Source organism: Pseudorca crassidens, chromosome 11 (assembly GCF_039906515.1).
Source record: "Pseudorca crassidens isolate mPseCra1 chromosome 11, mPseCra1.hap1, whole genome shotgun sequence".
NCBI lineage: Eukaryota > Metazoa > Chordata > Mammalia > Artiodactyla > Delphinidae > Pseudorca > Pseudorca crassidens.
Window position 1 is genome coordinate 55584051 of NC_090306.1, and position 27891 is coordinate 55611941.

At 40.0% G+C, this 27891-nt stretch overlaps 1 long non-coding RNA gene across 4 annotated transcripts in view; it reads right to left on the reverse strand.

The window, feature by feature from the left end:
* LOC137202165 (uncharacterized) overlaps positions 1 to 27891 on the reverse strand; it is a 274436-nt gene that overhangs the window by 27128 nt on the left and 219417 nt on the right. For 3 of the 4 annotated variants that reach the window (XR_010932476.1, XR_010932474.1, XR_010932475.1), the window contains 3 exons: positions 11894 to 11986; positions 10580 to 10750; positions 3474 to 3626 (listed from right to left, as the gene is read on the reverse strand). This is a non-coding gene — a long non-coding RNA (uncharacterized lncRNA). The remainder of the gene's footprint in view (positions 1 to 3473; positions 3627 to 10579; positions 10751 to 11893; positions 11987 to 27891) is intronic. The other variant, XR_010932477.1, reaches the window with a different exon arrangement.

The following is a 27891-nucleotide window of genomic DNA, read 5'->3' on the forward strand; positions in this document are numbered from 1 at the left end:
TTTTGTTGTAATAGAATTATTACCTGTAATTCTCAGAAGTCATTCTCATGAAAATGGGTAACTTTTGTATATATCAAAAAGAGCCACCTAATTTATAGTAGTGATTTATGCTTTTATAATTTTTTTTATTTGTTCATTGTGATTCATTCAGCAAATATTTACTGGACAAACAAAAGACATATTATCCTTATGTATCATGCCCATTGTTTCAGAAATCTCCTACCAGCTGAAAAATCTCTTAAGGATTAAGAAGCACCAGGAAAAGGTGAAAAAATTTTGGAAAAGTTTTCCTGCAGAGGCTATGTTTTTTTAAAAACAAAAAATTCACCTCATAAGGCCCATGTATACTTTGAAGCTGACTTGGCACCTTTTGCTTGAAAAGATTTCAGGTATTAACATTTAATCCTGACTTTAGTCCCCACACCCCAGATACACTGTACCTCTCCTTGAAGACTGGAGAAGTGGAAACCTTTATATTGTGACTTTTCCTTCACTGGATGATCATTTAGATCCAGGACACTTGTCTCTGACCTACTCAACTCACCAGGTCATCCTGTAAAGTCAGAAAATATGAAATAAGGCTACAGGGAAGGTGGAGTTTTCTTTCCGTCTCACCTCTCATTTCCGCTCTCCCAATTCCCCTTCCCAAACTCAGCAGACCATTTGAAAAAGAAAGCAACTCATACTCCAAGGTAACCCATATGTTATGTATCTCTTTTTCTGCTTTGGTACTGATCACTGCTGTCTTGGCTCTTATAATAATAACAACAAATAACAAATAGATATCTCCCTGCTGAATAAAAGAAGCTATGTTACCCAAGGGTCAGAGGGAAGGAAGTTATGTCCTGAGGATGCTAAGTTTTGATGTTAGGTTTGAGGATCCTTTTGAGGGCTTTAAATATGGTCTTCAGTGACCTGGCAGTTGGGAATTGAGGGAAGAGGGTGGACAGTCACAGGTACATGACAATAATGCTTGGAGACTCAACTGTTATTTGCCTGGGTGTGTTACTGCTCTCATGAGCGACAACTACGCAACTCCAGCTCTTCAGAAGGGGTCAAGCAGAGGACAGAAAATGTTGTGGGGAGATTCAAGCATCAGATGAGTAGATAGACTGGATGATCGTAAGTTGTATGAATTCCAATTAAAATTTTTGTTTATTGTTGCAATTTTTCATCCTTTGTGTATGGGAGAGAATGTAAAATATAATGCACATATAGAAAAGTACATAAATCAAACCCCTGCAAAATCACCATTTAGGTAAAAAACAGAACATAGCCAGCACCTCAGAAGTCTCTCCATGACCCTTAATGATCACATGCCCACCATTCTGACTTTTATGGTAAACCCCTCTTTCTTTTAATAGATCTATTCCTTAAATATGGATCTCTAAGCAATATGGTTTAATTTGTTTGTTTTCTAAACTTTATATAAGCAGAACTAAATACTTGTGTGTTTTGCTATTTTTATTCAGTTTTCTGTTTCTGATTGGCCCATGCTGTTAGATATAGTTGTCCTTCATTCATTTTTGTGGCCGGATTCAGATTAAGTTTGACAGGTGAAGGCTTAGGCAAGTCCTGAGCCCTCGTGACTTAGTACTTCAGCGGGACTGGTTACTTGTGTCCAGGGTTCTGTTGCAGAGAACAGAATCCTCTCTAGGTAGAGATTTACTGCAGGTTTTTAAGTGGCATGTAGATCGTTGGAAGGGCAGACAGTCTCTAGGGGGACATTTTGGTAACCTTCCTCCCCTCTCCCCAGTCCCACCACAGTACTGGGCACCCACACATCTCCTACCACTCAGAACTTGGTCACCGCCTTGACCTTGAAGCCACTGCAATCAGAAGCTTACATGAGTAAGAAGGTACCATGCTTACAAAGCCACGAATGCAGCAGATTCCAGACCATTCTATGACTGATACAAACTTCACCAGCAAAAATGGACACCCCTTGCTTTTCTTCTTGATACCTGTGAAAAGCACCTATGCTAATGACTAAACCTCTGTTGTCATTGCCAAGAAAGACCAAACACTTCTATGACACACTTGCCAGCAGAAATAGCAAAAGCAATACAAGGGTATTGGGTTTGCAGAGCCAAAAACACCTGGAACGTTAGCTGAAGTGGGTGGAAAATGCCGTCTTTAGCTTTCTAGCCTCTGTTATACAGGAAAGCACATTACAGCAATGGCTTTCACTCTGGGGATCAGGACTCATCATTAGTGAATCATGAAAGCACTGAAAGAAATAAAATAGAATAAAAATTTCAGAGGGCATCAGCGTGGTAAGGGTGAGTTATGTTTTGTGCAACACACACATACGCATGTACTGCACTGCAATGTAATATGTTTTTCTTTAAAAAAAAGTTTGAAAGCCGCTACACTGGAAGGGGAGTGGAATAGATGCTAAGTGCCAATCAACCATAACCACCACACTCCTAACTGTTGAACATGGATGTAATAAATGTGTTCAGTAATGAGACACTTGGCAAGTCTTGCTGGCCAGTGTAATCTAACAATCCACTCTGGAGCATCTTTGTGTCTGGATCACCCTTTTAGCCCGACCAATTCAGAGGCATGAGGCAATGCTGGCAGCTTGGATCAAGTCCCCTCCACAGATTCCTTAACTTCAGCTAAGATCATCTCCAGAAAAGAGATGATCTTGGCAATCTGTGTGTTGGAAAGAACTGGGAGAGTGCTATGACTACTGCCACAGGTGTTTGTGTCTACCTGCCCCCCTTTTCAAGACATCCTCTGCGAATCCCAAAGTGATCTTTCTGAAACACAAATCTGATTATTTCACTCTGTTTTAAAGTATTCAGTAGCACCCTCTGACTTATAGCAGTGATCTCCAAACTTGAGGTGTTTGTTAAAATACAGACTCCCAGATTTTCCTCAGAGATTCTAATTTAAATAACATTGTGATGGGGTCCGGGAAACTGCACTATTAGTGGGAACCCCTAGTGAATAAAAAATCCAGACTCCTTAGCATGTTTGGTCCCGTACCACGCTGGTCCCGCCTCAATTTTTCCTGCCTTGCCACCAATCCCCCTTCCCTCCTGCACCCTCCCTTCTTGCGGACAGTGAACTACTTCTGTGTCCTTTGTACTTTATGCTTTTATACCTACATTATCACATGCTGTTTCTTCTAACTGGAACATTCTACTTATCCTCACTCTCATCAAATATCTCCCAAGCTCCCATTCACCTTAAAGGACCCAGCTCCAATATTACCTCTCTAGGAAACCTTCTCTTATATGCAAATAAAGTTTATGTTCCTTTGATACTCCACATATTTAATACTTACCTGCATTATAATACATTGTTGTATTATAATCACCTTGAATTGTAATTACTTGTTGACATTATTTTCCCTATAAAAAGCAGGAGCGTATTAGATATAAGCACTGTGTCTTATGTCTTTTTTTTTTTTTTTTAATCTCCATAGCCTGGCACCATGTAAAAGTACTTTCAATACTTACTCAGTGAATGGATGATAGATGGATTGATAGATGGATTGTTAAATGAAAAGAACTGCTTCTCTAAGGTATGGTTTCTCTTTTGTTATTGGTCTTCAACAGAGGTTAGAACTGTTGCTGCTGGAACAGCTGATCTTCTGTCAGGGTAGCTGATGCCTTTGGAAAACAAAATAAACTACATGTTAAGACCGCGTTCTATGGATTCAGCGTGAGTCATCCATAGATGTCAGGCTGGTGGGTGGAGGTTCGATTAGGAGCTAAACATTGGTGCTGTCTCAAAATATCTTCCCACAAAATGCTTATCAGTCACAAGAGGAAAAATGGTGACTTTATAGTGGAGAAACTTGGTGGATATCAACTTGATCCAGTGAACAATAACCTCACTTGTTGTGGGACAGATTAACCTTGTGTGTCTCTTGATGTGATATCCCTACAAAAGCATATCATAGCCTTTTGCTGCAAAGAAAATATGGCCTGATTCTGGACATGAGACAAACTCAGGTAAAGGAATATCTACAGACTGAAAAGGTGGAAAGACTAAAAAATGATTCCAGATTGAGTGATATTGGAAATACATTGCAATTAAATGCAATGCATGATCTTGGATTGGCTACTGGACCAGAAAAAAAGAGACATTGTTGGGATAGTTGGAAAAACTTGAGAGTGTTCTGTGAACTGGATGGTAGAGTTGTATTGATATTGTTTTCTGATTTTGGTTGTACTGTGGTTGTGTAGGAGACTGTCTTTGTTTTGGAAAGATAGACACTGGAGGAAGTGAGAGTGATGAATCATTGGGCCTGCAGTTACTGCTTAAATGGTTTAAAAAAGAATAATGATAATATATATGTGTATCTATCTATCTATCTATATATATACATGGAGAGAGAGAGGTAGAACAAATGTGGTAAAATGTTAATAATTGAGAAATCTGGTTAAAGAGAATATGGGAGTTCTCTGTACATGTCTTAAAATTTTTCTGTATTTTTGAAATAATTTCAGAATAAATTATTGGCTTCCTCTTGTGGCTGAGATAGAATGACAGGGATCAAATTTACCTTCGTGCCTCAAACAACTGCCAAGGCAACTTGAATTTGTAAGATAGAGTACCTGGGTCAGAGGAGAGAGCTGCATAGCAAACTCTGGAGATCTGCAGAGACCCTAACCCTAACCCTAACCCTAACCTTTGAGCATTTAGCAGGGTACTGATCAGCTTATGTATATGAGAAAACTGTCCAAGATTGGAGAAAACATTAACAAAAACATATTCAACGCTCACAAAGGACCAGTTACAGTGTCTGTTCCCACCAGCCAGATTGAAAAACCTCATAATTCATGGGGTATTGGGTAGAGTAGTTAGAAGGGTCTTGCCTCAGTACTAAGGGACACATTACCAAGATTAAATGCTGCTCTGGTCCAGGCTAACAAGTCTTAAACAGCAAGACACAAAATGATCAAAATGTTTCCAAGAAACTTAACTGCATACCACAACAAAGCTTAAGATTATTTATGGGTATACAAAAATATTTAGGAGCCAACAAGGTAAAATTCACAATGTCTGGTATCCAACAAAAGAGTAATAGGCATTCTAAGAAGCAGAAAAATGTGACCTATAATGAGGAGAATAATCAATCAATTAAAACCTACACAGAACTGACACAGATGTTAGAATTAGCAGGCACAGACATTAAGTTATTATAACTATATTCTGAAAGCCCCCCAAATAGAGACACAGAACGTATGAAAAACAAATACAAAAAATTGAACAACTAGAGCTAAAAACTGCAATGTCTGAGATTTAAAAAAAATACACTGGATGGAATTAATAGCAAATTAGACATTACAGAAGAAAAAATTAGTGAATTTGAAAACATAGCAATAGAAGCAATCCAAGGTGAAATGCAAAATGAAGATGATGAGCTTCAGTAGCTTTGAGACAACTTTTAGCATCCGAATATGCCGCTAATCAGAGTCCCCAAATGAGAGGTTGGTGAGAGAGAAAAAAAAAATAGTTGAAGAAATGACTGGAAAGTTCCAAATTTGATGGCATCTAAAAACTACATATCTGAGAATCCTAATGAACTTCAGCACAAGAAACATAAAGAAAACTACACCAAGACATATGGCAATCAAATTTCTCAAAAGTAGTGATAAATAGAAAATCTTAAAAAACAGCTCTAGAAAAACTACATCACATACAGAAGAACAAAGATAGGGAACATCACAAACTCCTCATCTGACACAATACCAGCAAGATGACAGTGGAGAAACACCTTTAAAATACTGAAGGAAAAAAAAAATACTGAAGGAAAAATAACTATCAACCTAGAAGTTTATACCCAGTGAAATAAAGACTTTTTCAAAGGGAACCCTCTTACACTGTTGATGGGAATGTAAACCATTATGGAAAACAGTAGGGTGGTTCCTCAAAAAACTAAAAATAGAGTTGCCATATGATACAGCAATCCCACTCCTAGGCATATATCCAGACAAAGCTATCATTCAAAAAGATACATGCACCTCTATGTTCATACCAGCACTATTTACAATAGCCAAGACATGGAAACAACCTAAATGTCCATCAACAGATGAATGGATAAAGAAGATGTGGTATATATATACAGTGGAATACTACTCAGTCATGAAAAAGAATGAAACAATGCCATTTGCAGGAACATGGATGGACCTAGAGATTATCATACTGAGCAAAGTAAGTCAGAAGAGAAAGACAAATACCATATGATACCACTTATATGTGGAATCTAAAATATGACACAAATGAGTGTATCTACAAAACAAAAACAGACTCACAAATATAGAGAACAGACTTGTGACTGCCAAGGGGGGTGGTGGGGGAGGAGGAGAGGAAAAAAGACTTTTTCAATCACCTAAGAGCTGAAAGAATTTATCACCAGCAGCATCTCAGTATAAGAAATGTTAAAGGAAGTCCTTCAAGCAGAAGGAAAATGTTACCAGATGAAAATTTGGATTTACTCAAAAGAATGAGGAGAACCATACATGGAAACTCTGGGGAAATAGATTATTTTATTATTATTTAAAGTCCTTTAAAATATTCGATTATTTAAACAAAAATTACAGCTATGTGCTATGGGGCATACGTATAAGTAAAATGGATAAAAGCAATATCATAAAGGCTAGGAAGGGAGAAATGGAAGCATACTATATAAATGGATAATATGGGAATATGTTGAACAATTCTATGTCAATAACTTCAACAATGTAGATGAAATAGATACATTCCTTGAAAGACACAAACTACCGAAGTTCACAAAAGAAGAATATATAACCTCCTTAGCATTATATGTATTTTAAAAATTGAATTTGTAGTTAAAAACCTTCTCATAAAGAAATTCCAAGTTTAAGTGGCATCACTACCAAATATTTAGGGAATAAATAATACTAATTCTACATAAACTCTTCCAGAAAACTGAAGAGAAGGAAATACTTCCTATCTTATTCTGTGAGCCCACTACCAAAACCAACCAAAGACATTACAAAATAAGAAAACTACAGATCAAGATTCCTCATGAACATAGATAAAAAATTTGGAACTAAATTTTAGAAAATCAAATCCAAGCACATATGAAAGGCATAGTACATCATGACCAAGTGAGGTTTATTCCAAGAATGCAAATTTGGCTTAACGTTAAAAATCAATCAGCGTAATTCATCATATTAACACAAAAAAAGAAAAACCATATCATCATCTGAATATATGCAGAAATAGCATTTGACAAAATCCAGCATCCATTCCTGATGAAAACTCTAAGCAAACCAGTAATAGAGAGAATTTCTGCTTACTCTGATAAAAGACATCAAAGAAAACCTACAGCCAGCACAATACTTAATGATGAAAGACTGAATGCTTTCCCACTACATTCAGGAAGAATAAAAAGATGTGCCTTCTCATCCTCCAATTCAACACTGTACTAGAGGTCTGGTCAGAGCAATAAGGCAAGAAAAAATGCATTTATTTTGGAAGGGGAAAAAGCAAAATTGTTTTTAATTCAGAATGCATGATTGTCCATGTAGAAAATCTGATAAAAATCTACAAAAACACTCTTAGAACTAACAAGTAAGTTTAGCAAGTTTGAAGGATAAAAGACCAGTACCAAAATCATTTGTATTTCTGAATTTCTATATTAACAACTGGAAACTAAAATTAAAAAATACTATTTGGAATAGCATTAAAAATATAAAATACCTAGGGATAAATCTGAAAAATATGGTAAGCCTTGTACACTAAAACCTATAAAATATTTCTAAGGGAAATGAACTATGACTTAAATAATTGGAGAGATATACCTTATTAATGGGACTTAAGGTTCAATATTATTAAGATGATAATTCTCCCTAAATTGTAGATTCAATGCAACACCAATAAAAATCTTAGCAAGCTCTTTTCTTTTGATAGAAATTGGGAAAATGATGCTAAAATTCATATAGAAATGCAAAGAACATAGAAAACCCAAAACATCTTTGAAAAAGAAAAAGAATGTTAGATGTCTTATACGACCTTATTATAAAGACTTACTGTAAAGTCTATATAGACTTACTATAAAGTTAAAGTAATGAGGGCACTGTGGCATTGGTTCACATGTAGACAAATAGGTCAGTGAAACAAATCAGAGAATGCAGAAATAGATCCACATATGTAACAACTGATGGATTATGGACAAAACACATGTGGACAAGTAATATTCAACATAGGTGCAAAGGCAATTCAGTGGAGGAAAAATAGTCTTTTCAACAAATGATGCTGGAAAACATTAAAATAAACCCACTAAAACAAAACTTGGATCCACACCCTAAAGCCATATTAAAACATGACTTAAATTCATTAACTCAAAATAGATCATAGATTTAAATGTAAACCTAAAACTATAAAAGTATAAAAACATAGACAGGGCTTCCTTGGTGGCGCAGTGGTTTGGAGTCCACCTGCCGATGCAGGGGACACGGGTTCGTGCCCCGGTCTGGGAGGATCCCGCGTGCCGCGGAGCAGCTGGGCCCGTGAGCCATGGCCGCTGGGCCTGCGTGTCTGGAGGCTGTGCTCGGCAGCGGGAGAGGCCACAACGGTGGAGAGGCCCGCATACCGCAAAAAAAACCACCAAAAAACAAACAACAAAAAAAACATAGACAAAGATATTTTAGGTAGATACATTACATACATGATCTATAAAAGAAAAAAAAGGTAGTGATGGGGCTTCCCTGGTGGCGCAGTGGTTGCGAGTCCGTCTGCCGATGCAGGGGACACGGGTTCGTGCCCCGGTCCAGGAAGATCCCACATGCCGCGGAGCAGCTGGGCCCATGAGGCCACAACAGTGAGAGGCCCGCGTACCGCAAAAAAAAAAAAAAAAAAAAGGTAGTGATGAATCAGCAAAACCTTCAACATTAAAGACTTGTGCTGTTTACTCAGCTTTACAAGTAAGTATTAAAGTGTTGGACAAAAAAAATCCATCCTATGGAAGGTGTCCTGCCTATGTGCTCCATTCCTTCCTGCTGTTTGGGTCCCTGAAGCTGCCCTGGTTCATGTCCTTTCTGAGTCCTGGTTTACATGTTTCTTCAATCCATTGAACATCCCCAAATCTTTCCATTAAGTTCCTTTCTCTGTTCAGAATCTCTTTCTGTTGATTGCAACCAAAAACCCTTAACTGATAATGTCTTGTTAAATTAGATATTCAAATCTTTCCATTTCCCTGGTTAGAGCAAAAGGTGTATCTTTAGATTTCAGTTGAATGAATACAATAACTAAATCTAGATAAAATGACCATGGTTTCCTCTTATGAAACTCAAGAGGAAACAGGTGGTGGTGGGGGAGATATACTGCAATTCCGTACACCCAGGCTGTATTAATGGGAATAATTTGGGGGGAGGGGGTTCTGACTCTATGAGGTTTTGTGTATCCCCAGTGCCTATCAGTGTGCCTACCACATTCTAGGCATAAAGTCAAAGAGCACACTCACCATATCCTTCCAGCAGCATCACTGCTGTGAGGGTGCCACAATTTGAAGGCTAAATTCTTCATTGGAAAATACTCGGAAGTTATTTTGCCAATTACAGGGAGGTTTTGTTCCTCCCTATCACCCACAAATCATTATCCTTACCTTGCATTCTTGTTAAGTAAATTAAAGTTCTATTGCATGGACTGCCAACGACCTTGCACTGGACTGTCGTTTTATGACCCAACTCTTGGTTTTACTTTCATATGAAAATAATAACCGAGGTTCCCAAATGCCAGATGATTTGAACTAGTACAGCAGTTTTGGCAATTTCTTTTAAAGAAGCATGAACAACATATGCCTTCAAGATTCAAAGCATCTGCTGAAAGCATTTACACTTTGCATCCTTGATCTGCGAGCAGACTGTAGAATAATCCTCTGCCACCTGAGTAGGGGTGGTGTGTCTGGACGCTCTGCAGGTATTATAGAATCTGCATTTCTTGCCCTTAGAATTGGCAAATGCTCTAGGTAGAGCATTTGTATGTGAAAGAGAGCATTTCTAGTAGAAGTGGTCTCTTTAATGTCTAATACACGTAACAATGTAGTTTCACTGTCTTTTGTGAGACCATTACAAATATGAAATCCCATTCAATCAGTAGGTGCATTTTGCTTCAGGCCAAATGTGGCATTCCATCCAAGAAGCCCCTAAAGTGCAGTGTTCAGATGGCAACAAGCTTTCTACCATGAATATAAATAGCAGCCTGCCAACCAGGCTTTTGATTCCTTTTTGGTGAAGTTGATAGCTCTGAACAATGATGATTTTCAGGTAGTCAGTACACTGCTAATAATCCCATGAGCTCATCAAATAGTCTAGTCTTATGTGAAGCAGAATACTTCTTACTGTGATAAATTGCTGGAGTCCCATAAATGGTCAGAAATGCAGTACACATATATTGAAGGGGCACTAATTTTGTTTGCTTCAAGAGAGTTTAAATGCCTCCCTTTGTCATAGAAATCCCAGAAAACAGGAGAAATGATATCAAGCTTGTTCATATGCCTCCAAACTGTCATTTAAAAAAATTTCACCAGTTCCAGGGTTTGATTATAAGTATTTTTAATGAATGGAATTAATATTCATTGAAGCATTACCAATCATTCTTGAAAATGGATTTGCATTGTCGGTCTTCTAGTTGTGCTTAAGATGACATTTGTGTCCTCAGAAAAGATATTCAACATCTGCAAGTATTACAGGTAGAACTTGACTTCTTCAAAACTCCTCTGGCTCCCTCCATCCACCCTGTAGCCTAAATTTACTGCATCCTGCAAGGTCAGGAAGACAATTAGACCAAGTTTTCCCTCCTTACCGCCAACCCCACCTTCATCGGCCACTGTACTCACTGGCATACGTAATGATAACAGTTCTTTATTTGCCAAGTCTATTTTAAGCCATCAACATATAGAAGCCACTCTTCTGAACCTCCTGTGGCAGCAGTTCCTTAGAATTGCAAAAAAAAAGGCCATCTGTTGTCTCAACTATCTGTGGAGCTGGAGTGAAGGCTTAACTTAATGCTCTTCAGCAGAGCAATAGGAAAACATCCATCACGCAGTGACAGGTTAGCTCGTCTGCCCCAATGAACGGATGTCTGCAATTGCACACATTAAGGAAACAGAGTTGATCACCCTAAGGATACAATAAAATCTCAGAACTTCAAGCAACTAAGGACTACTGCAAAGGGGCCAGATTCTTCCAGAACGCAAAAGCTATTTGCTAATTGTATATTTGGTGCATTCCACATTCACATGAAACTCTCAGGCCTTGGTATTGCTGACTGGGTGGGCGCTCTGGGGTCCTTGATGTGTTGGACTTTTGAGTTTTCCATTCCTGAAGTAGAATTAGCAAAATGACTCTGATTGCTCGCCCTGTGGGGAGGCAAGCTGGCTTTGCCTGCCCACATAGAAGACCTGGGAGAGTGGGGAGAGGCAGGCTCCATGATGGGACGGATGCAGGCAGGGTTTCTGTGCAGTTTAGTTTGTAGCACTTTCCTCTGATCTCTGACACTCAAACTTCCTCTTTTTCTCATTTTCTCACTTGCCCAGAAAATAGAAGTCTTCATACAGGATCTTCTTAAATTTCCCACCACTGAACCTGTAAACCTGTTTTTATTCACACTCATTCTTCTCACCTTGTTATAAAAAATAAGCACTGCCAATATTTATTAAGCAATTATGTACCAGGCAGTGTCTTGAATACTTTCCTGATATAAACTCAATTAATTCTCAAGCAGCTCTGTGAGATAGGCAACTGTATGGTCAACAAAATGTTGGTGAGGCCACTCAAGGGCAGAGTCCCAGCAACTTGTTTAGTCACACAGCTGGGAGGTTGCAGAGCCAGGCTTCAAACACAAGTGTTGTGACTGCAGACCCCGTCTTATCTACCACACTGTCCGGAATGAGGAGACCCACCTGCTGTTGATTAATGCCTCGCGCTCTGCTCTCATGTCATCCTTCTGGAAAGATGATTGAGTGTCCACTCCGTGCCAGGCACTGGGCTAGGTCCTGGGGATAGAATAGTACACAAAAATAGGTATTAAAGAAGTAGACACATTAACTCATATGTAATGAATGGCAATGATGTGAGAAAGGAATACAAGACTGGGAGCGCACATAATAAAAGGACCTCGACCTAATCGATGAGGCTTCCCAGAAGAAGGGCTATTTATGCTGGACAGTGGAGGGTGGATAGGAGTTACCTTGGGGAAAAGGAGCAAGAACAGTCATTATGGAGGAAAGCAGATGTCAAAGATGAGCCCCCAGCTCATGGCTGGCTCATAAAAAGGTTAGTCACTCACTATTTTTGGAAGAGGACACGTAAGCAATTTCCTGATATTTTCCCTTGACTGGAAGTAATTTTATTATATAGTATTTAATATATTTTGTATATTTAAATAGTTTAACAAATATATAAAAATACATACTAAAATAAATGTATATACAAATATATAGATGAATAGAGATATATGTGCATACACACATGCATGCGTGTGTATGTGTGTGTGTGCATGTGTGTATCTCTATCCAAAAGCAGGAAACCAGAAAACCAACCCTGAAACGTTAAGAAATGTCATGATAGAGAAAAATGAACTAGGGGCCAGAAGTTCATGATTCTAGTACTGGCTCCGCCATTAACAATCTGGGTGACCCTGGCCCTTGGTTTCGTGTCTGTAAGACAGAGATGTACCCGCCTTGGTTTAGTCCCCACAGGCACTGCAAGGATTCAATGATATAACCTACAGAGGGGAACAAGCTTTGTAAACATTTCCATGTTCTGGCTAGGAGCTTTGGAAAATGCTAGTTCAGTGGAGATTCCAGGGAAGTTTGCTTCAGTTTCCTCTGCATTATTGGATTTCTTGTTGCAAAAAAAAAAAAAAAAAAAAAAGTGTGTGCTTTGTGAACCAGGATTTCAGAGCCCCAGACTTCCTTAAGAAGCACAGCATACGTCCCCGAGGGTATACGGTACACACTCCCCTTTTAACAACTTTGCATTTCACTTAAGCTCAGCGTTTCTGCTTCAAAATGAATGCCACCCTGCAGCTGGTGTTGGCTGGTCTTAGTTCATTTTGTGTTAGTGATTAACACAGCTGAAATTGGTTGGAAAAGGAGGAGAATGCTGTTCTGCTTGATAAAAATAAAATACATTCTTTCAATAGAGGAAGTGAACAGAAAGCAAGCAATCGACTGGGGAGCAGGAGGGTGGTCTTACAACTTCAGAAGGGAATTTAAAGTTTGGCATTGGATGCCACTGGCTTCCAGTCCTAAATGGGACATATTAAACTGTGTGTCTTGGATGTATACACACAGACGCACACACACACGCACGCGCACACATGCATACACACATATACATGCTTATGTCTCTGTACAGATATGTAAACATGTGTATTTATATTCATAACGCACCCCTTATAGAGTTCAATGGGTTCTGAACTGCACTGGTGTACAGTTTTATGCTTTGAGATGATTTTTCTGTTATTTTAAGAAATTGGAACTTTTAGCTATTCTAAATTTATTTCTACTGTTTTAAGTCAGGAGTTTTAGTTGTAAGCAGCAGACAGAAAGCCATTCTAGGAGGAGAATTTATTAAAAGGCTTTTGAGTAGCTCACGGATTTGTCAGATAACTTAGCCTGATTCTCAGCTCCACTACCAGGAACAGTGCCCAGAATCCAACTGTGGAACTGCTCTGGGGAGGATGTCACAGTGACCCCGAGTCCCTGCAGCTGGCACGTCTTGGGCTGCCAGCTCTGAGAACTGGACACTGCCTCTGGCATTACCAGCTCCGCTGGCCCAGGACCTTGATTACCCTGTAGCTACCACCACGGCCAGAGTCTTCCTCACCATCCAAGCTCCTTGTATCACAAATTCCAGATTCTAAGTCTGTGATGGATGCATCTGATTGTGGGAGCCTGGGCCACATGTTTGGGCCCTCACTGTAGAGAAATTTGGAAAACAATGAATATACAGCATTTTCAGCTTCTCTGCTGCTTAATAACCTGGCCTTCCACCAAGAATCCCAAGGCAGAGAAGTTTGCAAATATGGGTAAGGAGTTCAGATACTTTCTGGGCAACCAAAAAAGAATGACAAATGTCCACTGTGACAGAGTAGTGCTAACAACTGCCAACTCCAAATTCAGAGGGTCGAGCCTGGCTTCCTTCCCGAAAAAACTCTTTGAGAAAGGAATCTACACACTGAATTCCTGGTCTCAGGAAGAGTTGCAGTCTCCCAGGAATACCCTGATATATCACAACAGGAAGAAAGCAATACAGCACATGCCTGAGAAGCAGCTATTTCCATGAAGGTTTAAACAACAGAAACCCGAATAAAGAACAAAAGCAGAACCATTGATATAAAACATATGATACGTTTCAGCTGAACTATCAAAACATCTCTCACTTTTTTTCCAAAAAACAATGTTTTAGAAATGACCCATCTACTGTTTCCAGAAGGAGATGACTTTTATCCAAAGGCAATTCGGTTTCTTCAAGTTCACGAAACGAGCACTTCCTGCCTTCCGCTGTTCCACTACGGTGACAAATTCATTCGGTGAGTTGTAGAAAGCTCCTGGTCCTTCCATGAAGTTTGCTATGCCATAGGTCAAATAAGAAGGCCTGTTGCCTCTTGCCTCTGGAATTGTCATCTCTTAGACCATCTGTAGTAGTTCCTCAGTATTCTTGAGAAAAAAAAGGAGGGGGGGATGACAGCCTCTATAAAGTAGTAGTTATGCTCTACATGGAGCCCCCTCGTTGACGCTGGTGAGGAGGTATGTTTGGGTGAGGGGTCTCAGTTAAACAAACCTCTGTGAAGGCCCGGCTCGGGCATACCCACTGTATCCTCATGCCAAGATCTTCCCGGAAGGAGTCTTCTGAGGATTTAGGTCTCTGAGTGTGGAAAGCTGGTTGGGAGCCAGCACACCTTCTCCAAAGGCACAGAAACATTAGGGTGCATTATCAAACAGCCTTTCTTTCTTTACCCAGTCTCCGTTCACCCTTTGGAAAAAATATTTTAATATCAATTTTAACATCCCACGATTGCAGAGTGACCACCTGTCACCTCTCACCACAGATCAACAACCGCAGTCCCCCAGAGTCCCTGGCAGAAGGTCCTGCTTGCAGAGGAAGCAATTCGGCCGGCCTCTGGAAGGCAGCCGAGCAGCAGCAGGAGGCCTGTTAAATCCACAATTGTAGACTCTCGGGGTGGGCATTTTCTTGTGGCGTATTAAGTAACACACCTACTCAAGTTACTGTGTGAACTCAGTGGACAGCTGCCTTTTCAGTGAGAAGCAGAGGCTTGCACTGCACTCTGCCCACCCCGCCCCCCAAGTTCAAGCATAGATTCGTGAGAGAGGGATGAACGGGAAAGAACAGTGAAAATGGAAGAACATCTGAATGAAGATTCCGCCGGCCAGGAGTTACTCAATAATGGAGAACTGCAAGTGCTTGAGGGTTCACCCCAAAGTCACAACGAAATAAAGACTGCATGAACCCTAAGTCAAGATGGAAGCAGTTAGCAAGATCCAGTCGAAATGAAAATGGTCTCTATCTTCACGTTTGTCCAGGAAGAAACGCCCGAGGCAGGATGGAAAATGGTGGTTCAGAGGAAAGATGTTGAAGTCAGAAATACGTGGGTCCGAATTCCTTAAAGAGTCGGCATGACCTTGCACGTGTCTTGCTTAATCTCTCTAAGCTTCATTTTTCTCTTTCACGATGAAAATAGTATCGTGTCATCTCATAAGGTTGTTGTGGGAGATAAATGAGATAGTAAATATAAAACAGGTGATACCTACTAAGCACACACTTTATGGATCAGCTATTTTAATGTTTTCATGGCTAGTGGTAGACTAGTGTGGTTAAGACAGCCCTTTTTCCCCTGCTTGGTGAATGACATAGATATCTTTTCCTTTAAGGTAGTGTCATGTGCTATTCACATTTAATATTCTATTTCATAACATGTTCCTATTTAATGAAAAACTTAAAAAGAAAACTTTCACTCTGTGCCTCTTGCTTTGTGCTTTGCGAGGTAGATGCTTTCCTCATAAACTTCCTGAAATGAATTCTGATGGATTTAAATAGAAGAATTCCATGTGAGAGGGAAAATATAGTACCCAGAAAGGGAACCCGAGAAGGAAGGCAAGTAAAGAGAAGGAAAATGTGTGGAAATACCATTTACAGGAAGACCCCTTACCCTCCTGTCTAGACTGAGTAATATAACAATGACCAATATAGGGTGTCATAGAAATGCTAATGCATAATGGAAGTAATGATCGGACTTGAAGAGAGTTTACCTCTGCTTTTATTGTGTATTCCCTTCACAGCATAGAGTCCAACTTTCTGTGGTGAGGTAGAAGGGCATGAAATATAGATTGTCAGGCCTTTGGGGATTCTGAGGAATGAAAGGTACTTAACAAGGATAGAATTCATCCTGGGCTTATTATTACCTTGCCCTCTTCCGTCTCAGAGTCTCTTGTATCATGAAGTAAGTTTGGCAAGAAAGTAGGAGAGAGAGAGAGAGTCATTTTAAATGATGGAGCAGGAAGTCTGTTCCTGGGCAATTTTTGGCAAGTTTGAGGATAAACAAGGAGTGAGGTAATGAGACTAGCTCAGCAGTTCTCCAACTCTCTTATTTCCTACCCCTTCAGAGAGCCCGTCTGGTTTCTCCTGTTAAGGAGAGAGCTATAGGAATAGGTTTCCTTTGTTTTACCTCAGAAAGAAAATATGCTATGAGAGGCAAGAACAGGACCTAAGAGGACACAGGAGGTGAAAATGAGGGAGGGAGAGTCAAAAGGAAAGGGGGCCTTTGGCAGATGTGTGATTTGGAAAAAAAAAAACAGGAATCGGGTGATAATGTGGAAGGAAAAGAACTAATATACTTTACCACAAATTTCTGTTCAGAATTTGACAGCTCTGATTTCTTTAAACCTTTTGGAATTTCCCTACAGCCTTTCAACATATTGTGGTTCCCAACTTGAAGACATTTGACAAAAGGGTTATGAATGAACAATGGAAAAACTCCGTGCTCCAAACCTGAGATCAAAAAAGACTTTATTTCTGACATTTCCTACTTTAAAAAAGAAACCCCTTTTTTCATAGGGAGCACTAAACAATGAGAACAAATTTATACTTTCTAAATTTTTCTCATGAAAACCCCTTTCAGATGCATGCTCAGATTTACGGGGGATATGAAATGTCTCCAAATGCCAATTTGGAATTTTATGCAAATCTTAGAATCATAGACATCTAGATATGGGAGGTACCATGTAAGTCAACTCATCTGGAGTCCACCTGCCGCAGGACAGCCTCCTACCTGTATAACATCCCTGGTTTTTTTTTAACATCTTTATTGGGGTATAATTGCTTTACAATGGTGTGTTAGTTTCTGCTTTATAACAAAGTGAATCAGTTATACATATACATATGTTCCCATATCTCTTCCCTCCTGCGTCTCCCTCCCTCCCACCCTCCCTATCCCACCCCTCCAGGCGGTCACAAAGCACCGAGCTGATCGTCCCTATTAGATGCTAAATGAGACTCTGCTTCTATACATGGAGAACTCAATGGTTCCCAAGGCAGATCATCCCTTTGTGAGAAGCTATCATGTCAGAAGATTCTGTATTGAGTCAAATCTACCCCCGTCCCTTCACCCCAATGTTTACCAATTGGATCTAGTTTTGTCCTGTGTAACTTCACATCATAACTCTAAAATTAATAACTCTTCTACAAAATTGCCCTGAAAATATGTGAAGACAGCTCTCATTTCCCCCACTAATTTTCTCTTTTCCAGGTAAAGAGATAGCTCCCCTTTCTGCATCCATTCCTCAGTTGTATAATTTCCAGATAATTCTCCATCCCCATAACACTGTAGTAGTTTCTTTCTTCCTTCACTTTTTTTTTTTTCCCCTCTCTTTTAAAGGGCAAACTTTCCTAGAAGAGCAAACAAAATGTTCTTTTCTAAGATCTGATTGGGCTTAACCATTCCATACGCATTACGGCGTATAATAGTGGACTATAAAATGTTTTATTGCTTTGCATTTGAATAGAGGATGACTGCTTTTGTTAAGCAAGCTCTTTCCAAACAAGTCATAATAAAAACTTTATAGCATCCCACTTCATCACATAACTTTTTAATGCTTCTCCTTTTGTTTGGTTTTGGTTCTGGTTTTCAGTCCTTCTTCACTTTTTTTTTTCCCCCTTGATGTATCAGAGTTATTCTGGAAATTCCCATGGAGAGTTTCAAGTTGGAAACCTGGTCCTAAAACGTCTTTTCCTTGAGACCGTCTCCTGGGTTTGGACTGTGAATCAGACTGTGGAAATGATGATGCCATCTGCGTGGTAGGGCCCAGTGCAGTGCATATGGGCAGTATAAAGTCAGTTTATATATGGCTTGAAATTGTATCCCAGGGTTTGGAAAATGCAGAAGTTTATGTGATGGATTTCATGACCACACATGAGGTGTTGTGGAGATACATATGTATCTTAAAATATACATAGCTACAAGAATATACATGTCTGTATATACCTATAATGGAAAGCTTTAAGCTATCAAAGGCTTCAGGCAAATATTTTACAGCTATCTAATAGCGGGTATTTATAACTTAACCTCTTGACTTCAGAAGTTGAGATTTGGCACTACAAACACCAAGTAAATACCAGCCATGATTAGTGTAGGAAATTCATTCCATTGGCACCAGATAATTAAGGTGGCCTTACTTTAAACATTTGTTCGAACGTGTAAAGGGAGTACTAGCATTTTTAAAGCACCAGGACTGATTTTGAGATGCCTCTCTCTGGGATTCTGATTTTAAACACTTATTTTGGGACTTAACCAAAAAAAAAAAAAAAAAAAATGTCTGTCTATGAAAAAAGTAGGATAAGTTAAAAGATTTAATGAATCCTTTTTCCTCTTCATCACCCACACCCGCTCCCTGAAATATTATCAGTATTTGTGGGTATGCTGGGAATAAGAAGATAAGCCTGTCAGTTTAACTTCAGTTAGAGGGAAGGACTCTGTAACTACTTGAAGGTATCAAATCAGGAACAGTTGGAATAGCAAGCTTGATTAAAGACAGCTAACATCATTTCAGGAAGGGGAGGCGTGCTGAACTAATTTGTTGGAATTCTTTGAGGAAATCACTGCCCCAGTGAGCTGGCTGGGGGAAGGGAGGAGATTATAGACTGAGTTTTTCAGAAAGTGCTCTACAGAATTCTCCACTGTTGGTGAAAATGTTTAAGGTCTGAAGTCATACAAATGCAGGACAATTGGCATATTGGACTAAAAACTGGCAAAAGGGGAGGAAAGAAATGGTAACTATGAACAGAAATGTGTCAGCCTTGCACACAGTATCATAAGAGGGATCAGAGAAGCTGCATTTGGCAGACGAATGGGGCTTTCCCAGGCCACCAAAGGTGTCCCTCTGGGAAGTTTATATAAAAGGGAGTTGGGGTGGTGGGTGGGAACTCTTGGAAGAACTGGGCCACAAGCAGACAGACTCTTTTTTGTGGGGACTTTACCTCCAGTTGGAAGGACTCTGCATTATCATGTCCTGGTTGTCAGCCTGAGCTACATAGCACATTTCTTTCTTTCTTCTTCTTCTTTTTTTTTTTTTTTTTTTTGGAGAGTCTCCAAAACAAATATACTAAGCAATTCTCTTTGATTTAAAACCTACCATAGCATGAACCCAGAGCAATCTAGATATATTCTAGGATGAAACTACCTTTTCCCCTTTCTGAAGTTGTTTAAAGAGATATGAGAATTCATAAAACAACATTTTATACCTCACTTTCAGTGATTTAATATTCTGTTTCCTACAGAGCCACAATTCTGACTAGGGATTATGTGGCCCTTTCCACTCCATCCACCTCCAAACTTTCCCCTGATGCGGCTGTTTCTCTGCTCGTTAGTGTCTTTGGCAGAGTCCAGAAAGGAAAACCAAGGTTGATCAAAATTAATTTGTTTCTAGGCCTTGTATACTTTCTACAAGACAAGGTGAAACTCTCGGGGAATAGTCGTTAACCTTCCTTTGAGTGTTTTGTTTTGCAGGATTATGGGAAGAAAATCCCCTGCCCACGTAGAGAATGGACTTGAGGACACAGGGAGGTGGAAGGGTAAGCTGGGACGAAGTAAGAGATTAGCACTGATATATATACACTACCAAATGTAAAATAGATAGCTAGTGGGAAGCAGCTGCATAGCACAGGGAGATCAGCTCCATGCTTTGTGACCACCTAGAGGGGTGGGATAGGGAGAGTGGGAGGGAGATGCAAGAGGGAGGAGATAAGGGGATATATGTATATGTATAGCTGATTCACTTTGTTATAAAGCAGAAACTAACACACCATTGTAAAGCAATTATACTCCAATAAAGATGTTAAAAAAAGAAATGCTTTGCTGGGGTTGGGGGATAGATTGGGAGTTTGGGATTGACATGTACACACTACTATTTAAAATAGATAACCAACAAGGACCTACTGTATAGCACAGGGAACTCTGCTCAGTATTCTGTAATCACCTAAATGGGAAAAGAATTTGAAACAGAATAGATACGTGTATATGTATAACTGAATCACTTTGCTGTACACCTGAAAATAACACATTGTTAATCAACTATACTCCAATTTAAGATTTAAAAAATTTTTAAATACTTTGCGGAAACCCTTTGGGGAGTTCAGGGTTGGAACATGAGCCGCCTGTTCTCCTTGCCTTGTCCTGCAATAAACCTTTCTCTGCTCCAAAAAAAAAAAAAAAATCCCCTGCCCACATTTGCCCCAAATAATCTCCCTCACTGGTTCTGGATAAATAGGTTTTCCCAGAGGGAGACAACCTATTAGATCTTTGTTTTGGCTTAGATAATACATTTGAGGAAGGGGGATATCAGAAGAGTAAATTTTGTTGAAGAATCTGGGGGCAGTGTTTTCTAGGAACCAGTGCCTCAGGGGGCAGAGAAGTAACATTAACGAGGAAAGCAGTGAATGCCAGAGAGTGGAAACGGGGTGTTTGTGGTGCTTGCAGAAAGCACAGCACCAAGGAAGGGTGTCCACATCCAGAGACATTTGGAGCACTGGGCTGGCCAAACCATCCCGTCTGATGGCTGGATTAGGCCCTAGGGCTGCAGTTGTGGGATGTCTGGATTAGAGCAATAGTTTCCAAACTGAGAATGAGGAACACCTTTCAATGTAAAAAAAAAGTGAGTTTTCCCAATATTATAGTTTCATATCTATTAAGAAAATTCACAAAAACAAAACATTTTGATGCATGATTATAATATATAAAAATGAGTTTTGTGATACCCACTGAGTCTGAGGCTGTGAATATGAAATCGAACATGAAGTAGCCCCTCCCACAGTCTCGTGGGCTAGGTGACCAAGTCAAGAGGTGATCACCAAGGACTCTGTTTACTGATAGAAGAGATGTGAGCATGTGGTGCTACAGGGTCACATAGGAAGGTATCGAACCCAGTTTTGGCAAAGGTCAGGGAAGACTTCCCCAAAGAGGTGGCAACTCAGGCAAGACTAATGTATTAGTGGCAGGTGGCCAGAACTTGGCATACGTGGGGTACTTTAAGGAAAAGAGAACAGCATGTGCAAAGGTTCTGAGGTGAGAGAACAGGTTTCTCTCCAGGAGATCAGTCCAGATCAGTCCAGCTAGAATAGAGTGAGGAGAGAGAGAAAGTGATGAGTTAAATCTAGAAAGGAATGCAAAGGACAATCACTGGGCAATCTACATGGGTAATTCACACAGCATATTTCCTTGGCTTTAAATTAAGAACAAAATGACTGTATAAATCTTAGAGCTTCTGACAAGGCTCACACTTTGGGAACCAAATGTACTACAGCAAGTGGAACTGTGCAGTCCAGTATATTAGCTTACCAGGGCTGCCATAACAAAGTACTACAAATTGAGTGGCTTAAACAACAGAAATGCATTGTCTTACAGTTCCAGAGGCTGGAAGTTTGAACCAAGGTGTCAGCAGGATTGGTTCCTTCTGAGGGATGTGAGGCAGAGATGTGTTCTAGGCTTCTCTCCTTGGCTTGTTGACAACTGTCTTCATGTTTACGTGATGTTCTCTCTCTATACAGATCTGTCTTCAAATTTCCCCTTTTTATAAGGACACTAGTCATATTGGATTTGGTCACCCTAATGACCTCATTTTAACTTGATTACCTCTATAAAGACCCTGTCTCCAAAATATGGTCATATTCTGAGGTACTGGGTGTTAGATTTCATCGCATGAATTTGGTGGGGGGGACACCATTCAATTCGTAACACTCAGGTTAGAGTACTCAAAGCGAGTTGGGGGACCCAGAGCATTTGGCAACTTGCGAGAGGTTCCGGGGTACCTGAAGGGACAGGAGAATGGAGAGAGACAGCCAGGAAGAGGAGGGGAGGGGAGGGGGCTGCAAAGACCAGATCTGGCTCTTTCCCTACACTTGCCTCCAATTGGCCCAACTCCATGATTCCTGACAAGCTGGCTGTACCAAACCACAGGGAGTAATCATTGAATTTCATAGGTAAGGAAAAGGTTGAAGTCACTTCCCTTCTCTTCCTTTGCACTGTCTAACGGACCATCTTGCTAACAAAGAAGATCTTCTCCAAATGAATGCCTCCCTCTTGTCATGGGGAAGCCTAATCCAGAGTTAATTTTGACCTTGGCTCTTTGGAGAGAGTCACCTAATCAGAGTATTTCTCAGGAGAGATGTGTTCCCCACAGCCTTGCCTCCCACAGCAAATAGCCTCCTTCAGGGCTCAGAGCAACTCGTGCTGTCCGAATTATGCAGCGTCAAAAAGACCACTTAGAAACAGCCACCCATTCACTCAGTTTGGACAAAAACAAATCAAATGAAACAAATACAAAGACGGCAGATTCCAGTTCTCTACGTGGAGCCCCTCAAGAGAGGGCAGTTAATGAAAACCAAACTATTGGGGGTGAATTTTGATACTTTTTTTTTTTAAAGCCTTGTTCAGGCAGAGCAGAATCAAAGTTTCTGTGTGCCTCTGTGGGCAGCATCTTATTGTCTTGAGGAAATCTCTGGAAAATGTCAGTTGATTTGAACCCTCTTATTATTTTTATTTAATTTCCAGATGTGCTCTGATGTTTTTTTGGAAAATAAGCCCTCATGATTAATAGCCCCAGCAGTGTTCAATCAGTAGAGATTCTGGGATTGTAAGTGCTATTTCTCCTTGTTTTCAGGGTCTACTTAATCTCTCTCTTTTCTCTTCAAATAAGAGGCAAGACTTCATTGTAATACCAGGCAAGGGAGAAGAAAGCAAGGTTTTAAAAAATGAATATATGGCAACTTTCTGAAAAGCAAGTAAGGTGGAATGGGTTTTCCTACCCTTTCCTGGCAACTCCTCACACTGAAGGTAAGACGAGAGAGGAAGCACTTCGGAAATATCACTCAAGGCTGCGAAGGACTCATCCACTCTTTTAGAATAAAGAGGGAAAGGAGAAATGCTAACTGGAGACTAATTTTCTCAGTGAAAAAGGTGTGATTAATTTGTAGATGCTTCCCTTTAAGGCCAATACACATAAGTGTTTCTGCCCCTTCTCCCCTTCCTCAGCAGAACTGAAGTCCATTTCTACCTCTCCACCCAACAGTGGATTTGGACTTGTCTGAGCGTGACTGTCCGTGGTCATGCCTGAGGCCGTCTGAGAGACCAGGTCTCAGAGAGGATTCCTTTCTAATATTCAAAGACACAGCTAGATGGTGTTTCCCTAGAGCCGAGGACTAATGCTCCCCGCTTAAAGGAGTGAGCACACAGGTGAGCTGAATAATCCGGAAGAATCCCTCCTAAGTCTCCAGCACTGTGAACTCTGGATGGATTGGGGAGATAATGTTTAAATTTGAACTGAAGGACAGATTGAACAATTTTCAGGACTCTCAGCTTGTGATTGTGTGTTGACTGCGGGACCATTTTGTTGCTGCCTATATTTAAATGAGCTGAAGGTATGTAGAGTTTAAGACAGTGCCTGGCACATGGTAACTATAAGGCCACATTTTGGACAGAAAATTGCCCGGAAATAGGTCAAAACCATAAGCAGATCATTTGGAACTTGGTTTTCCAGCCTCCTATCTGACTCTTAACTTGCAATTCTATGTAAGTAGGAGGTTATGAGCCCCTCTGCAGGGTGAAGAATACTGTCCACAGAAGGTCATTTTCATCTTTATAATTTCATAAGCCATTAAAATGGTGATTGAATTACTTGCGAGAGAAAGTGGAACAATTGACAGTAACAACGTATGAGGGGCTTACCATATGCTAACTCTGCTGGGCTCTGTGCAAAACATCCCATTGGATTCTCTTAACAACCTTGAAATGTAGCCTTAAAAAGCTAAAGCGATTTGCATCGTCACCAAGTTAATGGGTAGACAGAGTTTCAAGCCCAAATCCATCTGACATCAAAGCAGCTGCTGCATTATCTCTTGTGTGGACTAATGGCTTGTCAAACGCTTAGTCCTCATTGTGGGGAATCAAGAATTATGGAGCTTTTTAATCCATGTGCAGTTAATTCTTGTTATTCACCATAGTCATGTGCTATAAAGTCACCACAAACACTGAATTAGCAAATCCTGAATCACTGCTTCCAGAGGAACTTTAGGGTTAGGTTCCTGTGAGTCTCTGATCACAAGCTTTCTGTCAACCAATCAATATGTAGGCTTTTTTTTTTATGTGTTTCTGTTTAAAGATACCTTATTTATTATATGTTATTGATTCATTAACATTGAACTCCAGGCCTAGAAGCACTATAACTTATTCCTGAACAAAGCTTATCTAACATACATGTTTTCTCCGTAAGACGCTTCACAGCCTTCTTGTACTTAGGAACGTTAGACAGCATTACCTTTGGGGGAGGGGCATTTTAAAAAGCAAAATTTCCAACGAAAAGCACAAATATGCAAAAACATGACCTAACTATACCACAAAAAGGACAATTTTTTCATTGTATCGGAGCTGAAACAGAAGGTGCAGGGTATCATCTTGTTTAACCTCAGCTGGGAATGTGTATATGGAGCAACTCAAATTTTTCGCCATAATGTTGGTGAATAACTGCAAAAGTGTTCTGAATATTGGTTTTAGGGTTACAAGTAAATTGTAGCAAGTTGGCAAATCTGTAATTACAAAATCCATGAATAATGTGGATTGACTCCTTCCTGATGTAGTTATTAAGCTAGTCCAGGCAAAGAAATCCTACATTTCAGCAGAAAAATGAAACATTGCTCTTTCAGTCTAAATGTTTGAATGAAAAGAACAAAATACTTGCTAAATACATTCTTTTAGTTTTTGCTTATTTAAGTTCTCTGAGTCCAAAGATGCAACTCGTGGTTTATTGCATTGTTCCATGTAGAAGAGGAGTTTTCCAAAGACATTTACTTTCAAAGTTGCTAAAATTTCTTTTTAATTAAGTTCTTAATGAAATTTTTGCCTATCAAGAGAAGAGCTCATTAAACGTAAGATTCTATAAGTGCAATACTTGATTTTTTATTCTTTTGTCAATTTCTTCCAAATGCTTCTGGATAGCTGCTTTTTCAGTTCAGTCACGAGTAATATCATCAGCCATTTCAGCCCTGTCCAAATCTTGGGTGGAACACAGCTGCTCAGAAATCTCATGGAGACCACCAGACTCAATCTTTTCCAATAAAAGAGAGAGGAGGAATTAAGTGCAGCATATTTAGTTAACCACTCACCTAACTTTCCGGAAACTGTGGAACACAGAAATCAAGATGCTGAAAATCAGAGAAGGTATTTTCTATGTTTTTCATTTTCCAGGATTTTTCTTTATAATGAATGATTGGTAAGCACTTGGCTAATAATGGTGAAGTATCTGTGGAGAAGAGGATGCTTGCCTTTCCTTTGACTGACATGGTGGAACATTTTGTTACTACTGCCTAAAGGCTAAAGTCTATCTCTTTTTTTTTTTGCGGTACGCAGGCCTCTCACTGCCGTGGCCTCTTCTGCTGCGGAGCACAGGCTCCGGACGCGCAGGCTCAGCGGCCATGGCTCACGGGCCCAGCCGCTCCGCGGCATGTGGGATCCTCCCGGACCGGGGCACGAACCCGTGTCCCCTGCATCGGCAGGCGGACTCTCAACCACTGCGCCACCAGGGAAGCCCTAAAGTCAATCTTTTAACCTGGCTTTCAAGGTTTTCCATGATTTGGACATAGTTTTCCTTACACTCTATTTTCCACCACTGCCTTATTCAGAATCTCTGTCCCAGCCAAGTGGGTATTTTATGCAGATGAAGAACGAAGCATGAACCATAACTGTTTAGAGTTTAAAGTCTAGTTGAGAAGATAAGACTAACATCCATAAAAGTGAAAGATGTTAGGCGGTTATATAATTGAGTCATTGATGTGACATAGACTGTAGAGTTTATATGAGCTTGAAATTGCGAGTGTACATGCAAGAGAAAGACGGAGAGAGAAAGGGAATGGATTAGTCAGGGAAAGCATGGTGATGGCAAAATGGGTCTTGAAGAATAGTGAGAATTTCCATAGATCTGGGGGAGGCGTGGATTGGAGAGGAAGAGGAGAGAAGAGTGAATCCAGAGGAGGGAACCCAAAACAGTGAAGGTTTGCCAGTGGGAATGCAGTTTGTGGTACTGCAACTGTAAAGAAACCAACCTGTTTGGCAAAGGCAGTTCACATGAGAGAGTAGGAGGAAACAAATTTGGAGACACAGGAGGAACTGAGTTGAGATGGGCATGTTAAAAATAGGTAGAAGCACTGAAATTTAGTGAAGTAGAAAAAAGATAGGTAGACGCATTGAAATTTGGTAAAGTAGAAAATAGAAAGCCAGTGAAATCTTTTAAGAAAGCATGCCAATAAACCAACTTGCAATAAACTGTGGGTGACTGAAATATACAATTACTGATCTTTTTTTTTTTTTACTCTGTATAGCAGGGATTCTGTTAGCAGGGATTTCAGTAAATATGAGACCTTCACCTTTCTGCATTTGTAAACATGTGTGTGTTGAACTTAGCCTTCTAAGAAGCTGGTACTTTAAAGACACAGCACTCTTACTGAGGAGAAACCTTCTCTGTCCTCTCCAAACTGGTCAGGAGCCCCTTGGCAGTGCTCTCAACACCCTGTGCTTCTCCTTGTTTCTAGATAGTATTTAGAAATAGCCCACTCTGGTCATAGCTACTTTCTTGGCATCTTCTGTCGACTTACTCCAACTAGATTGTAAGTACCCTGGGACAGAATCTTCCTTCATCTCTACATTACCACTGGAGGTGCTCAATAAATGTTTAAATAAAATGAGTAAATGGAGGCATGAAAGTGAGTTTTCCTTATCTGGATTTTTTTTTTCCCTTTGGGTCAAGTTTTTGAGGGAGAAAGGATATGCCTAGTGCAAGGCAGAAAGATAAGGTCCACCTTTATCTTCTTTATATATGAGATAACACTTTTGAAATGTGTTTGGTTGTTCTTATCAGGCTAATTGGAATGTGGTAACAGAACTGGATATCTTGCCTTAAGGTGATTTAAAAATGACAAACCTCATGCATTTTTTCTTTTCCTTAATGGCTGTAATATTAACCCACCCCATAAATCACAACAGTTGGTTCTGTCTTAATGCCATAGGTATTTCTGTAATACAGACTGTTCAGTACGTTATCAGGTAGTTATTAGTAAGAACAAGGCAAATTTGATTTAACCGTAGGCATCTTCTTGGAACCTTCTAGCTCTGAGGTTTGGATTTAAAACACTTTGGATGTCACCATGAGACTTGCTACTTACAATTGATTGTCTATAATTCTCCCTGGCAGCTTTGCAAAACAAATCTTGGAAAGCGCCTAGAGAAAGCCATTCTTCCTAGAAAACTTGGAAGTCCTTTTAATTCAGTCTGGATGCCAAGGACAGTGAATGAAAGTTTTTGTCTTGTTTGTGTATTTTCCTGCTGCTTTTCTCATTC